Consider the following 16212-nt stretch of genomic DNA (forward strand, 5'->3'; position numbering starts at 1 on the left):
AGCTTAATAAACGGACAGTAAAAAACCGATATCCGTTACCTCTCATACCGGAATTAATTGAAAGATTAAGTAATGCTACCATCTTTACTAAGTTGGACTTGCGTGGGGCATACAATCTCATACGTATAAGAGAAGGAGACGAATGGCTCACAGCTTTCAGAACTCGGTATGGACTCTATGAGTACCTAGTGATGCCATTCGGTCTCTGTAATGCCCCCGCAACGTTCCAACACTTTATTAATGATATCTTCCGGGATTTATTAGACATATGTCTAGTAGTATACTTAGACGACATCTTAATTTACTCCAACAATTTGCCAGAACATATAAAACATGTCCGTTGGGTTTTAGCTCGGTTACAAACACATAAACTATATGCCAAATTAGAAAAGTGTTCATTCCACAATACCACTATCTCATTCTTAGGCTACACTATATCTCCTGCTGGTATCCAAATGCAAACCGAGAAGGTTGATTCAGTAAAAAATTGGCCAACTCCTAAAGATAAGAAGTCTCTCCAAAGGTTTTTGGGGTTTGCCAATTATTACAGAAAATTTATAAAGAACTTTTCATCAATAGTGAGACCACTCACACAACTTACTGGTTCAACCCAACAATTCCATTGGAATCAAAGTCATTCCAAAGTATTTGACTTCTTGAAACAAACTTTCACAGAAGCACCCATACTCAAATTTCCTAATGTTGATTTACAATACGTATTGGAAGTTGATTCCTCAGACTTTGCGATTGGGGCAGTACTTTCACAACAGAAAACACCCAAAGATCCTCTACATCCAATCTCCTACTTTTCAAAAAGTATGACATCAGCAGAGAGGAATTACGCAATAGGAGACAAAGAATTACTCGCCATCCGTAAATCCTTAGAATTTTGGAGACACCTACTAGAAGGTGCAAAAATGCCCTTCATAATTTATACGGACCACAAAAACCTCCAATACCTGCAAAATAACAAGACTCTATCATCTAGACAGGTACGGTGGAGTCTTTACTTTGCAAGATTCGACTTTCAAATCCAATACCGCCCAGCAAACAAAAATGGAAAAGCGGATGCACTCTCTCGACAACTATCCGAACCTATTCCTAACGAAAATCCTACTGCTATAATTCCTCCTGAACGCTTCATTGGATTAACTTCAGACTTTCTAACTGATATAAAGAACTCTTCAAAAAATTCACCTACTGACACTAAGGTTCCTTTGGAATTGAAAGACGGATTATACTACTACAAGAATATGATTTATATTCCTAAAGAATTGAGACAACAAATTTTACAACATCACCATGATTCACCCTTAGCTGGACATCCAGGGGAATCACGCACCATCGAACTCATAACAAGGACTTATTGGTGGCCTCATTTGAAGGAAACTGTTTCAGATTATATAAAGAGTTGTGTTACTTGTCAAGTATGCAAAACTGAGCGGAAATTACCTTATGGACTTTTAATATCAATTCCAACATCTGACAGACCTTGGAAACAAGTAGGAGTTGACTTCATTGTGGATCTACCTCCATCAAAGAATTATACCACCATCATGGTAGTTGTTGATAGTTTCACCAAAATGTCACATTTTATTCCATTTCATAAGCTTCCCACTTCAGCAGAAACAGCTAACTTATTTATACAACATGTGATTCGGCTTCATGGGGTACCAACAGTTTTGATATCTGACAGGGGATCCCAGTTCACATCTAAATTCTGGAAAAGTCTCTGTCAATCTCTTAACATAACCCATCAATACACCACTGCATTTCATCCACAAGCAAACGGACAGGTTGAGAGAATTAATCAGTGGTTAGATGAGTACCTACGATGTTTTTGTTCCTACCAGCAAGACAATTGGATAACATACTTACCCTTCGCTGAATTTTCCTACAATAATCTTACCAATTCATCCACAAAATTATCTCCATTCTTCGCAAATTATGGGTACCATCCAACCATCACTTCAGTTAGTACTACTCCTTCCAATTCTCCTCTCGTAGATGAATGGAATAATGCACTTCTAGACAATTTTCGCGTTATCAAGGAAAACATTTCAAAAGCTCAGACTTCCCAAAAGCACTATTATGATTTGAGACACAGACAACCACCTTCATATCAAATTGGAGACCAGGTATGGTTGTCAACGAAAAACCTAAAGCTACATCTTCCTAGTAGGAAAATGACACAAAAATTCTGTGGACCTTTCCCTATCACTAGGGTAATAAATCAGAATGCAGTCACTCTGGATTTACCATCATCTATGAGAATACATCCGACTTTCCATGTTTCCCTCCTCAAACCATACGTTCCTACTAGAAATAACACTCCCCAACTACTACCGACCACTTCCATCCAAGACTCAGAAATCTATGAGGTTAAAGAAGTACTTGATTCAAGGTTTTCCAAGGGTATTCTGGAATATTTAATTAGGTGGAAGGGGTATTCGGAGGAAGATGACTCCTGGGAACCCGCATCTAATCTTAATGCTCCTCGACTTGTTTCCCAATTCCACAGGAGATATCCAGATCGCCCCAGACTTCAAGCTGAGGATCAGCTTGTTTGAGGGGGGAGTCATGTCAGGCTTTTGGGTGTACTGTTTCTTTAATTAGAATTCAACCAATCATATCTTACTTACTCCCATAAAACACCTGTTCACTGAACACACCTTGCTTAGTATTTTGTTATTTTCCTCAGAGTAACACTGAGCCTCTCATATCTCTGGAAGGTTAAAATTGAATCTTAACTTATCAGCAACTCAAGTTACCTCATTCAAGATCTTCCTACTACGGATCTCATATTTAATTCCAGCCTGTTGCAACATCTTTTGGAATTCTTACTTTGGCAAGTACTTTCATTTATTCAAGACTGTCTTTATTTTGGGGAGTTACGTTACCTGTTTCATCTTATCAGCTCATATTATTCTACAAACCAAGTCTGTGGCAGCCATAAAGAATAACCGGTTATTGAAGCTCTAATCTGTTAATCTTATTTGTTCTGTTATATTATCCTTATGTTGATTTCTGCTGCACCGGAGAATCGTGACGTCACACGCTGACTGTTAGCTGGTTTCAGCGTGTCTCTACTGCTGCTGCAACCGCAGCCTACAGAACCCGGAAGTGTTTGTCCTTACTTACCGCACTCACAGTTTTCAAGGTACATTACCACGTTTGCAACTATAACTATATCTGCAGAAGTTCTCCATTATAACAATCTATCAATACTACATTGGATAAGACTTACTTGCTGTGTGTTTAATATCTCATGTTACGCAATATATTATAATTACTCCTTACTTATTCATAAGAAAGTTTCACCTATTCCTATATCCTTTTGTATTATTACAAGCCTGCTTATTTCCAAGATTGCATTAGATTTTGATTCCTATAATTCAGATAATACTTTAGTGTGTATTTTTTGTAGGGAAACATTATTCTTATATTAACTGCACATATATCCATATGGGTTTACCAAGTAATAGTACTCTCAATTGATATTGTGCTACATACCTATACTTGTAATCATACTAAGCAGGATTGATTGTTACAAACAGAGAAGTATAAAGACAGCTTGAGGACACCCACACGTACAAGAAACTTACATTTGATCCAACTATTAAGTTTCAAAGAGAAATAGAACACCTATTAGACTTGGGAATAGAAAATGCAGCACTAACAATTAAGACAAGTGAATCAATTTTTGTTGAACATCCTAGGGTGCCTATATTTAAGTATTTACCTAAAATCCCCAAGTCTCTAACCAATCCCCCAGGGAGACCAATAATTTCAGCTATTGGCTCTCTGGGGGAGAGATTGGGACAATGGGTGGATGCTCAGTTACAGCCGATAGTTCAATCACTGCCTGGATTTCTAAGGGACACTAAACACCTACTCAGGTCTATACAAGCACTTTGAATGGAGAGAAGGCTATGCATTCTCTACAATAGATGCAGTTTCCCTATACTCCTGCATACCGCATGAGCTGGGACTGAGATCTACAAGATGAATAATCTAACCAGAATGAAGATAATCTCAGCTTTACCTTTAATGTTTCCTCAGATAGTATATCGTATCTAGATGTCCTTTTTGGTCACAGTGTAGATACATTTGTAACAGAAGTTTACAGAAAGGAGACCTCTGGGAACACAATTCTTAGAGCAGATTCCCTACACCCAAAACATCTCAAAAAGGGGATTCCCAAGGGTCAATATATTAGGCTGATGCGCAATTGCAGTACGTTGGATAACTATTGGAAACATGCCAATAACCTTACCTTATGTTTGGTGGATAGAGGTTATGATGTAGGTATTTGAACAGAATGGCTACTCTAGTATCTGGTTTTGATAGAGATAAATTATTAAAGGATAAAGATAAAAGGCGGCAAACCAATGGTAGAACTCAGGTGAATAATGGTGTTAACTTTATAACTAAATTTAGCAACCAGTATGATGCTATTTGCAATATCATTAAGAAAAGGTTACCCTTATTAGAGAGAGATGAGGACCTCAAGGTAGTATCTAAGAACTGCAAATGTATCTCCTATAGATCAGATACGATAGGTGATAACATTAATAAAAATTTCAGTCCTAAATTAAGTATTAAATCTATGACTGGGACAAGCAAAACTGGTAATTGGCTATCCAAGAAAATGGGGTTCTTTAAGTGTGGAGGAAGACCGTGTAAGAGCTGTGACTTTGCTCTAGTTAGAGATACTTTCCACTCAACAAATACTAATAAAGCCTATAATATTAGAGAACGCATTAATTGTAACTCCACGTTTATTATTTATCTTATCACTTGCTTGTGCTGCAATTTTCAATATGTGGGTCTCACCTCTAGGGGCTTGAAAGATAGGATCAGAGAACACCTTTTGTTCCTAGAGGCAGATGTACCTAAAACGCCAGTAGCAAAGCATTTTTTTGAACACAATGATAAATTCAGATATTTTCGGTTTCAAGGCATTGAAAAAGTCAAAGTAAGTACTAGAAGTGGAGACAGATATAAGGCTCTCAGTAAGAGAGAAATATATTGGATATATAATCTTAAAACTGGCTCCCCTCTAGGGATCAATAAGATAAGTGACATCAAACTGTTTATTGATACATAACCTTACATTACGGGTTTCATCTTACTTGACTTTAAGTCATATACAATTACTTTCAAGAAAGTGATGAGTTATGTTAATAACATTTTGTTATATGTATTTTGTAGTGAGATAATATATTTGATGTGTCTTTACAGGGAGTGCAGAATTATTAGGCAAATGAGTATTTTGACCACATCATCCTCTTTATGCATGTTGTCTTAGTCCAAGTTGTATAGGCTCGAAAGCCTACTACCAATTAAGCATATTAGGTGATGTGCATCTCTGTAATGAGAAGGGGTGTGGTCTAATGACATCAACACCCTATATCAGGTGTGCATAATTATTAGGCAACTTCCTTTCCTTTGGCAAAATGGGTCAAAAGAAGGACTTGACAGGCTCAGAAAAGTCAAAAATAGTGAGATATCTTGCAGAGGGATGCAGCACTCTTAAAATTGCTTCTGAAGCGTGATCATCGAACAATCAAGCGTTTCATTCAAAATAGTCAACAGGGTCGCAAGAAGCGTGTGGAAAAACTAAGGCGCAAAATAACTGCCCATGAACTGAGAAAAGTCAAGCATGCAGCTGCCAAGATGCCACTTGCCACCAGTTTGGCCATATTTCAGAGCTGCAACATCACTGGAGTGCCCAAAAGCACAAGGTGTGCAATACTCAGAGACATGGCCAAGGTAAGAAAGGCTGAAAGACGACCACCACTGAACAAGACACACAAGCTGAAACGTCAAGACTGGGCCAAGAAATATCTCAAGACTGATTTTTCTAAGGTTTTATGGACTGATGAAATGAGAGTGAGTCTTGATGGGCCAGATGGATGGGCCCGTGGCTGGATTGGTAAAGGGCAGAGAGCTCCAGTCCGACTCAGACGCCAGCAAGGTGGAGGTGGAGTATTGGTTTGGGCTGGTATCATCAAAGATGAGCTTGTGGGGCCTTTTCGGGTTGAGGATGGAGTCAAGCTCAACTCCCAGTCCTACTGCCAGTTTCTGGAAGACACCTTCTTCAAGCAGTGGTACAGGAAGAAGTCTGCATCCTTCAAGAAAAACATGATTTTCATGCAGGACAATGCTCCATCACACGCGTCCAAATACTCCACAGCGTGGCTGGCAAGAAAGGGTATAAAAGAAGAAAATCTAATGACATGGCCTCCTTGTTCACCTGATCTGAACCCCATTGAGAACCTGTGGCCCATCATCAAATGTGAGATTTACAAGGAGGGAAAACAGTACACCTCTCTGAACAGTGTCTGGGAGGCTGTGGTTGCTGCTGCACGCAATGTTGATGGTGCACAGATCAAAACACTGACAGAATCCATGGATGGCAGGCTTTTGAGTGTCCTTGCAAAGAAAGGTGGCTATATTGGTCACTGATTTGTTTTTGTTTTTTTTTTGAATGTCAGAAATGTATATTTGTGAATGTTGAGATGTTATATTGGTTTCACTGGTAAAAATAAATAATTGAAATGGGTATATATTTGTTTTTTGTTAAGTTGCCTAATAATTATGCACAGTAATAGTCACCTGCACACACAGATATCCCCCTAAAATAGCTATAACTAAAAACAAACTAAAAACTACTTCCAAAACTATTCAGCTTTGATATTAATGAGTTTTTTGGGTTCATTGAGAACATGGTTGTTGTTCAATAATAAAATTAATCCTCAAAAATACAACTTGCCTAATAATTCTGCACTCCCTGTATACTTAATATATTTGCTCTAGATGCTCTGTGTTTCCAAACAATGTTCAATTCCATAGCCAGTTACTTTGCACCTATTGTCTGAGGCCTCGTAAGTATATAACATTTTTCTGCTTCTGCCGTGACTAAGTATCGTTTGCATTTAACTTTTATATTTGTCTGGCTATTATTTTGCAGAAATATTTTATTAGAGTGTAACAGTTAGGACAAAGTAACTTGGTATTAAGGTTCTGATATTCTAATCTTTGAAAAAATGTACGTAATTTTAAAAGTGTTTAGTTTTTATCTTTTGTTATAATTATGGTTTATAATAGATGTTAATGATAGTTAGTCAGCTGTTGTTTAGGTATGGAGATCTAGAGGTTAAATCCTCAGTTTGGCCATTGAATGCTGATAGGCTAGATTTCCTTGTTACCTGAGATTTAACAGCTGACAATAACACTTTTTCTCCAACTCTGATGAACTGCCTGTGAGGCGAGAAACCCGTCAGCAGTGTTTATTTGCTGTGCCTGTATGGCTTTTTTACATTAATATGGAATAAAATATACTTTTAATCTGCTCATCTCTCCCGGTCCTTTTTACACCACTACTGCGAAGTCTTGTTTTACTTACGAAAGTCTGGAAATTAGGGGTTTGGAGAGCCCCAGCAGGTGTGGGAGTATATGCAGCTATACTGGTAACGTACCGGTATTTTGGAAGGCCCCGGACTGCAGCATTCTGTCAAACTTTTGCTCAGTGACAGGGTAGATACTGGATTGCATCGCCATGGAGTCTGCAACTTGGGATAGAGATACTACTCTGTACTGAGATTGCAACGTCTGGGTGAGTCCTTACTTTTGTTATTTGATACTTGGAAACTATATTTGATATTACTTAATCGGTGACATCCGCTGCAGTGGGACTCTTTGATTGAGTTGGTTTCACCAAATGAACTATCGTATAGTATCACAAACTTATGAACTTTGATAAGTCGCTGTGAAGTCTTTTTTTAATTGTATTTGATCCTCTAAGGACTCTTGTAGGATGTTTCTTACTAGGGCTGGCATGTCCCCCATAGCCGATGATATGGCTTTAGCAACTGAGGCATTAATCATGGACTGTATGTCCTGGGATTGTTCTGAACCCGACATGATAAATCTGAATGGATTGTTAAGGTTGTTAACCGTAATAAAACTTTTAGTAGCAGCCTGCAGCGGAGCTCGTTTGAGTACCGCAATATAATACAATATTATGAAATAATACTTTTTAAATAAAAGGATACGTTTTCTGGATTGATAATTCTCTTAGAAAAGTTCCGCAACAGTATAAGTATGCAGGGATGGCACCTGCAGTAAACACGCAAGCCAACACGATACTTACAAAATAGTACATAAAATTACAATAAGGATAGATGAAGTAGTTTAGAAGGAAATTTCATTAAAATAAGAGAGGATTGCACCGGATTGCAAACCGGTGTAATCGAGGAAATAATGCAAAACAAAATGGCCGTGATCACGTGGCGAGCGCAAAAGACGCATCATTGCGTCACATGATCCAAGATGGTGGCCGTATTACTTGGAAAAGATAGAAGAAGAAAAGATGGCTGCTCATGTCACACTATTGTCACACTAATATATAAGACATCTCCAAAGGGCAACAAGCGCTTTATGAAAAACACACAGTAAATGAAAAGGTAACTTACTGTTAATAATAATAATAATAATAATAATAATAAGATAAAAGATGTGTTAGAAAATATAAGAATACGGAAAATTCTATTAGGAGTTAAGAGGAAAAAACAGTATTAGTAAAACCATTAAAGCAATCCTTTTAGCAAACGAAAATAGAAAGAAAAATGACAGAAAGCAGATCCACTCTCATTGAATGAGTGGATAGAAAAGGAAAAAACAAATTAGACAAAACTGTAATTATAATAGAAAATAGTGGAACCAATAAGTTATATAATTTTCTCTGCTGGAGCAGTAAAAACTAAAGAAAGAGGAAGTGAAAGTGACTGACATATGTATATATTATGGTTGTTGTGCCTCTATTGGTTGAGGGGCTTTTACTTTGTTTCAAATGTTATGTATCTTTATTGCTGGAGATTTTCATGTAAAGAAAGTAAAGCAAAATAGGAGCTTCCTGTCTTGTAATAAAGTCCACATTTCATGACAGAGCATGAGAGAAACAGTGAGGATCCGGAACACTTGTGACAGACTACAGCTCACCTGCTACTTTGAAAGATTCAGATTAACTCACATTATATACAGGCTATAAACTTTAACCTCATGTGGGAAGAAAAAGACTGGAGTAGCTATTAAATAGGGAGAGCTGGGGAGCCAAGTATCATATTCTCCAACTTAAAGGGACAATCTACACCTTAGTCATCTAAAAGTCTTACCTCAGATTAAGCTGCAAATAGCCTCCTGCATCCTTTCTATATCATGCAGGAGGAACAGTATAAAGTTATTTTAAAATGAATATTGTTTCTGGCCAGTTTGAAATGGCTGCCAAGTTCAGCCCACTGATGACATCATGATTTGGGCTGCATATGGCATCCAATCACAAAAGGCTCACTAGTTTGATTCAACAGACTGTCAATGCAATTCAGCAGAGTGCCTAGATGCAGTCAAGATCATGATGTCATCAGTGGGCGGAGCTTGGCAGTTATTTCAAACTGGCCAGAAACACTATTCATTTTAAAAGAACTTTTTACTGTTACTGCTGCATGATATAAAAAGTGTGCAGTAGGCGATTTGCAGCTTAATCGAAGGTAAGACTTTAAGATGACCAAGGTGTAGACTGTCCCTTTAAAAGAATCTACTAAGCCTGACTTCATTATAAATTTATTATACAATTTACAGTCCAAGTGGAGATACATATTGCTGCAGCAAAAAGGACAACTATTTAGATTTTAACACTACCAGCGCTGGTATTTATTTATTCAAGTTTACTTTATTTCCATTTATTTGTGTTTTTTAGGAACTGTTTTTACTAACATCTTATTGCTTTATTCTATATTGGGTTATATCATAGCTTTTAGCGCTACTTCTTATGTGTTTTTTAATTGTTATTCTATATTTACTCTTAGGAGTATGGGTTTTTCTAGGAGTTTTAGCCACATTAAGATATAGATTTGAAACAATAGGACTACTGTTGTTGTTACTTTGATTATTATTATTTTTGCACTGGGTAATGAGAACCACAGCTGGTAGTGAACCTTAGGCCCACTACTTGGAACATTTCTCACGGCAATTGACTTGCTTTGCAATGGAATGTCCTTTACCAGTTGACAAAGTACAGTGTAAGCTTGAAGCACTTTGGGTGGCTGCTGCATAACACTGGCTTTTGCTCAAAGATCTGCAATCATTGTTAGGGTTGCTTAACATTGCTGGTAGAGTGATACCAATAGATTTTAATAGGCAGCTGGAGGATCTTTTAAAGGATAGTTCTAATGAGCATAGAAAGATCAAAGTCACAAAGTAAAATGGTAGAAGATTTGAAGATCTGGGAACAGTTCTTGCTACGTTTTAATGTGGTGCGTATGCCAAGCCCATATCTAAACAATCCTTACATTTGTTTACAAATGCAATAGGGTTGGGTTGTGGACTTACCTAGGAGTTGAGTGGAGCACCACTCCATGGTCTCCTTCATGGATGGAGCGAAGCTTGACAAAAAATATGACATTACAGAAGTCTGTCCAGTTGTGGTGGTAATCTGTAATATTCTAATCTGACAATTTGAGCATAATATTCTCAATCAACCGCTTGTCTGCTGCTTCCTCTTTAGTGGTTCTCTATTTGCGCTTGTTAGTCTTATCTGGCCTGCAGCATAATATACACTTCACAACAAGACATGTGTTGAGGGTGCTTAATGAGTTGGCGGACGTTCTTTTTTTGTTATTATAACTAAAAAGTTAAGCCGGCTTGAGTTACACTGATAAAGTTAAAGGAACACTCAATCAAAATTAAACTTTCATTATTCAGATAGAGAATGCCATTTTAAACAACTTTCCAATTTACTTCCATTAACAAAATGTGCACATTCTTTTTATATTTAAACTTTTTGAGTTACCAGCTCCTACTGAGCATGTGCAAGAATAAGTGTGTATGCATTTGTGAATGGCTGATGGCTGTCACATGGTACGTGTATGCATTTGTGATCGGCTGATGTCTGTCACATGGTACAGGGGAGTGGAAAAATACATAACTTTTAAAATTGTCAGAAAAAAAATCTACTATTAATTTGAAGTTCAGACTAAGTGCTATTGCATTGTCTTGTTATCTTGCATTTGTTGATTATGCAAATCTACTGTGTTGACTGGTCCTTTAATCAAGTTTAAAAAACAACACAATCAACTCTAGTCTCTTGTGTCTTTTTTGGATTATTGTTGTTAGCTGTTGGGAGAAGGTGACAGGTGTGGGTGTGAGCAGAAGATTTGTAGGTAGCAGGAAACAAAATAGTTTATGTAAGGTTTAATGCCTTTAGCAGTTTAAAAATAAATACATTGTTATTAACAGGATAATCATCATTATATGTAGAATTCTGTTAAACAAATCATTCATATATCAAGATATTTACAACCACAATAAAAAAAAGCATTTTAATTTGTTTACAAGATTTTAGCTTGATGAAGTTGAAAGAAGACAGAAGTCTATCAAGTTCAACCTATACAGATTCTACTTGATTTTGATCTTAAATTAATTCCAATAAAAAGGTGACCCATTTAATACAAGCAACCATATCCCTAAATTCTGTTTCTAGCCAGAAATATATCTAAACCATGTTACAGTGAAAAAATTATTACATTCCTGGACATTAAATTTCCTTTTCTCCAGCCTTAAATTGTGATCTCTTGTCACAAATAATTTCCTTGGAATAGGCAAAGTTTCACCTCTCAAGCAACTTTTTTTTCCTAGAGAAAACAGACCCAGTTTGGCTAACCTCTCCTCATAATTTAAATTCTCCATTCCCCTGATTAGTTTTTTTATTTATCTATAAATACGCCCAAATCCATTTCCTCCTCTGTTTTGCTAAATCTAGTCACATTTAAATAATAGGTTGCCTACTTATTTTTACTTCCAAAAAATGTAGAACCTTACATTTTCCAGTATTAAATCTAATTTTCCATTTACCAGCCCATTCTTCTAATTTTTGCAAATCCTTGCAAAGCAATTTCATCCTGCACTGACATAATGACTTTACACAGCTTTGTATCATCTGCAAAAATAGAGATGTTACTATTTAATCCATTCTTAAAGTCATAAATAAAATATTTCAAATAACAGGGCCCAGTACTGATCTCTAGCGGACACCATTAATTACTGTTGTCCAATCTGAGTGTCATCCATTTTACTACTCATTACTCCTTGTTTTTTATCCAGGTATTTGTCCATGAGTCAAAATGTTCAGCTATTCCCAGTCCCTTCATTTTTTACAATAATCTCTCTTGTGGCACTGTATCAAAAGCCTTAGCAAAATCTACACATATCACATCAACCGATTCTCCTTTATTTGTAGTTTTACTTACATTTTTATATAATCTATTCAGATTAGTTTTACATGATATCTTCCTTTTAAAACCATGCTGATTTGAACTCAAAATCTTGTTAACATGAATATACTCATGAATATTATGCCTTATAATCCCTTCAAGCATCTTCCCACTACTGATGTCAGGCTTACTGGTCTATAGGTTCCCGGATTAGCTCTGCTTCCCTTATTAAAAAGTCGTACCACATCAGATTTACACCCATTTACACCAGTTCAGGGGTACTATGCCTGAGAAAATTAGTTTTGAGGGTAGAGGTTTGGCTATAACAATGCTAAATTCCCTTAAAACCCTTGGGTGTATTCCACCTGGGCTGGAGTTTTATTTACTTTAATATTATCCATTTTTTTCCTGATATCATCTACAGATTCCCAATCTAAATCCCCTGCATTCCCACTGCTAGAACCATGAACGACCTGCTCAGTCCTATTTATTTCTCTTTCAAGTGTTTGAATATCATGTAGTGTTGCAATTAATTCCTTCAGAACTCTAATGAGATCCTAAAGACAAAATATGCTGACACTTACCACAAACATATGATTCCTGAAGTGGCTGTTCCAGTGATGCAGACATATGGCAAGCTGTACACTGAATGAGATTCTCACACATTCTTACTTAAAAGGTTTAACTTAAAACCATAAATATAAACGTTTTATAGGCACCCTTGGTTATTCTAACCCCTTATTGGCTCTAACTTCCTTAGTGCTCAAACTATATACTTAAACAGAGAAACTGAATGTAGCAAACCTCCAATGGGAAGCTCTTCCGGAGGCATGTAGATATAGCGCTGTCTTGGTAACATCGATAAGACCTGCGTTATTTCTGGTGCATGTATGGGTGAATATGAATGACTGACGTAATTTAGTGGTTAAATTTATAGTGTTTGTAGGACCCACACAGGTGAAAATAATCTCTCTATGTAAATACTTCTAAACACAAGAAGAAAGTAAGAGGAAACAAAAAATCAGAATTCAGTTAAAAAGCAAGTTTAACCCCTTCAGGACCATGAATTTTAGAGAAAAACTTGCCTAAATTAATGGAGAATTTTGAGCATATTTACTATCATTTCATTTAAACAAAACTAGAGCATTGTTTTTATATTTTTATATTAAAACAATATATATATTTTTAGTAGACAACCAAAGGTATTGGTCTAGACCCATTTGGTATATTCCCTGCCACTGTTTCACCACCAAATGTGATCTATATTACAAAGATAGTTAACTTTTTACAAACTTTGGGTTTCTCACTGGAATTATTTACTTAAAGGGACATGAAACCCAAAAATTTTCTTTCGTTATTCAGATAGAGAATACAATTTTAAACAACTTTCCAATTTAGTTCTATTATTTAATTTGCTTCCTTCTCTTGTTATCATTTGCTGAAAGGTTTATCTAGGCAAGCTCATGAGCAGCAGAGAACCTAGGTTCTAGCTGTTGATTGGTGACTGCATATATATATTGATTGTGATTGGCTTACCCATGTGTTCAGTTAGAAACTAGTAGTGCATTGCTGCTCCTTCAACAAATGATACCAAGAAAATGAAACAGATTAGATAATAGAAGTAAATTAGAAAGTTGTTTAAAATGGCATTCTCTATCTGAATCATGAAAGAACATTTTTAGGTTTCATGTACCTTTAACTCTTGTGCGGTCATAACACAAATGCTTATAAAATGCTTATAAAAGCTTCTCTGGGATCCCCTTTGTTCAGAAATAGCAGACATGCTTTTTTGGTAATTAGAAGGCCGCTAATTGCAGCATCACACCACACTTCTAATATTCCTGTCAGTGAATGGGTTAATCCGGTAGCTTGTAAAGTTAATTTTAGCTGTCACCTGACACCTCCCAACCCTGATCCATACTTAATCCCTCCATATGAGTTAATGTGTTACATTTATAGTGTTTGTTGGACCCACAGAGGTGAAAATAACCCCTCTTATTAATTAATTAATTAATTAATTAATTACACACACAAGAGGATGGTAGGGGTAAAAAAACAGGAATCGGTGAAAAAGCAAGCTTAAATAAAACAGTTAAATATAATATAAACTCTTAAACTTTGCAACCTTTATGTAGCAAACAATTTAAAATCGCCCTTAGTTATCAAACCCTATACTCTATTACTTAAATACTTACACACACACAAGAAGAAGGTAAGAGAAAACAAAAAATCAGAATTCAGATACAAAGCAAGCTTAACCCCTTCAGGACCATGAATTAGGTACCTAATTAGGTATTCAATTTTCCCCCTTTTTCCAAAATCTCCCCCCTTTTCTCTATAACTGTTGATAAGTCCATTATTACCCTAACCCCACATGCCCGATGTCTTGGGGTCACACTTTACTCAGATCTATCTTTCACTCCTCACATTTAGTCCTTGGCTAAAGCCTGCCACTTCTACCTTAAAAACATCTCTAAAATTAGACATTTCCTTACACAAGACACAACTAAGATTTTAATCCACTCTCTCATCCTTTCCCGCCTAGACTACTGCAACTCCATCCTCTCTGGCCTCCCTAACTGCTATCTAGCTCCTTTACAATCCATAATGAATGCCTCTGCCAGGCTCATCTTCCTTACACGTTGCTCTTCATCTGCTGCACCTCTCTGCCAATCCCTTCACTGGCTTCCTCTTGCCTCCAGGATTAAACACAAAATCCTCACTCTGACACACAAAGCTCAAAACTGCACTGCTCCCCCTACATCTCAAACCTTGTTTCTAGATACTCTCCCTCCCATCCCCTTCACTCTACTCATGATCTCCTACTCTCCTCCTCTCTTGTTACCCCCTCACATTCCCGTTTACAAGATTTTTCCAGATTGGCTCCCATCTTATAGAACTCTCTACCTCGCTCAACAAGACTGTCCCCTAGTTTTGAAAGCTTCAAGCGCTCCCTGAAGACTCTACTATTCAGGGATACATACAACCTACACTAACCTTCCCATCTCCACTGCCATCCCTTTAAACCCCATAGTATGTAATAGACATGTGCGGTTCGTTTCGGATTAATTCGGAAATTCGGTAAATTCGGAGATTCGGATCGATTCGGATTTCCGAATTAAAATACTTCCGAATCTACCGAATGAATCCGAAATAGCTGCCGTATCTCCGAATAAATCAGAATTAGCTCGTTAAAATTCGGCATTTCCCCATAGGAAACAATGGGAGTTTCGGCTGAAAAAAAACTAACACCGCAGCCCCATTGTTTCCTATGGGGAAACACTAAGTCTGCACCTAACACCCTAACATGTACCCCGAGTCTCTAAACACCCCTAATCTAACACTTATTAACCCCTAATCTGCTGCCTCCGCTATCGCTGACACCTGCAGTATTTTATTAACCCCTAATCTGCCGACCGAATATCGCCGTCACCTACATTATAACTATTAACCCCTAATCTGCTGTCCCTAACACCGCCGACCCCTACATTACAGTTATTAACCCCTAATCTGCCCCCCCCAACGTCGCCGCAATCTAACTACAAGTATTAACCCCTAATCTGCCGACCCGATATCGCCGCCGCCTACATTATAGCTATTAACCCCTAATCTGCTGTCCCTAACACCGCCGACCCCTACATTATAGTTATTAACCCCTAATCTGCCCCCCCCAACGTCGCCACAATCTAACTACAAGTATTAACCCCTAATCTGCCGACCCGATATCGCCGCCGCCTACATTATAACTATTAACCCCTAATCTGGTGTCCCTAACACCGCCGACCCCTACATTATAGTTATTAACCCCTAATCTGCCTCCCCCCAACGTCGCCACAATCTAACTACAAGTATTAACCCCTAATCTGCCGACCGCAAATCGCCGCCACTATAATAAATGTATTAACCCCTAAACCGCTGCACTCCCGCCTCGCAAACACTA

Source organism: Bombina bombina, chromosome 6 (genome assembly GCF_027579735.1).
Source record: "Bombina bombina isolate aBomBom1 chromosome 6, aBomBom1.pri, whole genome shotgun sequence".
Lineage (NCBI taxonomy): Eukaryota > Metazoa > Chordata > Amphibia > Anura > Bombinatoridae > Bombina > Bombina bombina.